This window comes from Saccopteryx bilineata, chromosome 2, assembly GCF_036850765.1.
Source record: "Saccopteryx bilineata isolate mSacBil1 chromosome 2, mSacBil1_pri_phased_curated, whole genome shotgun sequence".
Lineage (NCBI taxonomy): Eukaryota > Metazoa > Chordata > Mammalia > Chiroptera > Emballonuridae > Saccopteryx > Saccopteryx bilineata.
In genome coordinates this window covers 206479301-206481841 of record NC_089491.1, presented here as the reverse complement: position 1 = coordinate 206481841, position 2541 = coordinate 206479301, and positions in this window count along the sequence as shown.

Below are 2541 nucleotides of genomic sequence, written 5' to 3'. Positions count from 1 at the left end.
TGTTAGTCTTAGTGAATATTTTTACAAGAACATTTTTTTTTAATGCTTGACCTGTATAGAGGGTTTCATTTTGCAGGCTTAAGGCTTACTTGGAATTGTCATCTAATGATTTCATAATTACTGTGAGACTCTTTCTTTGAAACTTAAGTGAAAATTATTTCCATCCCAAGAGTCCAGATGCAGGTAATAAGGGTCCCGTGATTCAGTGGATGTTTATGTAACTTTTTTAATTAGAGTGTACTGACATACAGTAAATATACACATTTTGAGTTTTAACACACGTATTACAACTGTATTACCATCACCCGTCTGTGCTCCTTTCCAATCCCCTTTCTCCTCATTTCTCTTCCACCTGCTGTTCTGACCTGTCATAATTTGTGTTTGCCTGCTCTAGAACTTTATACAAATGTTATATAGTATGTGCTTATTCACCTCTGGCTTTTTTCATTCAACTGGATGTTTTGAAATTTATATATTAATGCAAGAATCAGAAGTTCCTTTTTATGCTGAATACAATTTGTTTATTCATTTACCTGTTGATGGACATTTAAATTGTTTCTAGTTGGGGCTAATAGGAATGAATCTATTATGAATTTATTTTAGATTGGCTTTTAGAAGAATTTTTCTTTTTTACAAAGAGAGAGAGGGACAGATAGGGACAGAGAGGAAGGGAGAAAGATAAGCATCAATTCTTCATTGCAGTACCTTGGTTGTTCATATGTGCCTTTTCTGGGGGGCTTGCTTTCTCATATGTGCCTTTACCGGGGGGCTATAGCAGAGCTTGTGACCCCGTGTTCAAACCAGCAACCTTGGGCTCAAGCCAGCAATCTTGGTCTTCAAGTCAGCGACCTTTGGGCTCAAGCCAGTGACCATGGGGTCATGTCTATGATCCCATGTTCAAGTCAGTTACCCTGTGCTCAAGCCAGATGAGCCCACACTCAAGCTGGCGACCTTGGGGTTTTGAATCTGGGTCCTTTGTATCCCAGTCCAATGCTCTATACACTGTGCCACCGCCTGGTCAGGCAAATTTTTTTTTTTTTAGTACTGATATTTTTGGCCCTGATCAGGTCAGCTCAGTGGTAGAGCGTCAAACCAGTGTTTGGATGTCCCAGGTTTGATTCCCAGTCAGGACACACAGGAGAAGCACTCATCTGCTTCTCCGCCCCCTCACATTCCCCCTTTTCTCTCTCTCTCTCTCTCTCTCTCTCTCTCTCTCTCTCTCTTACCCTCCTGCATCCACAGCTCAATTGGTTCGAGCACATAAGCCCTGGACATTGAGGATGGTGGCTCCATGGAGCCTCCACCTCAGGTGCTAAAAATAGCTCAACTGCAAGCATAAGCCCAGATGGGCAGAGCATCAGCCCCAGACGGGTTGCCAGGTGGGTCCCAGTCAGGACACATGCAGAAGTCTGTCTTATCTCCCCTCCTCTCACTGGAAAAAGAAGAAAAAAATATATATGTTGATTTTTTTTATTGATTGACTTTCGAGAGAGCAAGAAGCATTCATTTGTTGTTCCACTTAGCTGTGCATTTACTGGTTGCTACCCATATGTGCCCACACTAAAAATCAAGCCCACAACCTTGGTGTTTCAGGATGACACTCCAACCAACTAACCTAACCAGCCAGGACTAAAAGAATTTTAAAAATAGAAATGTAAAAAAATATTCAAAGTCACTTATGATTAGTATTATGAATCTGAATATTTATTACCATTTTCTTCATGAATGATTTTAAACTAATTTATGTTAGTTATTTTAAAAATTTAAAATTAGGAAACAAAGGTAGTTGTACAAAAGATTAGAGGCAGAATACAAAATAAGGGGTGTTTGAGAATTGAAATATTTAATTGGAGTACTAAGAAGTTTAGTTTCACAAATTGGGTTTGGTTTTTTTTATTGATTTTAGGGAGAGGAAAGGAGAAACATCAATTTGTTGTTCCACTTCTTTATGCATTGATGGCTGATTCTTAAGTGCCCTGTCCAGGGATCAAACCCACAGCCTTGTTGCATCGGGATGACACTCTAACCAACAGAGCTACCCAGCAAGGGCCTCTTCACAAGTCTTAACAGTCTAAGTCACACCACTTTGTTTTCCAGAAGATGATGGCCGAAAAAGTCTGGTTTGGAGAAGGTACTCAAAAGAACACCAGACCACAAATGAAGTTTTTCCATATAAAGTACTTAGTGACGTTACAGGAAATTTGTTAATTTAATTTTTTTTTTTTTAAGAGAGAGAGGAAAAGTGGGAAGAATCAACTTGCAATATTGCTGCCCGTATGTGCCTTGACCAGGGAAGCCCAAGGTTTCGAACCAGCGACCTCAGGTCACCTTTCTAAGCCTGAATTCACTCAGCTAGATCAAACAAACAACTGGTAATGTAAGCCTGCCACTGGTTTATCACCTTTGTTCCTGCTCAGTTCCCAAGCTTTGGGAATTTTCAAACAATCTGTAAAATGATTTGCTCTCCCTCATTTTTTTTTTTATTTATTGATTTTTTAATTGATTTTTAGAGAGAGGGGAGAGAGAGAGAAGGGGGAGGAG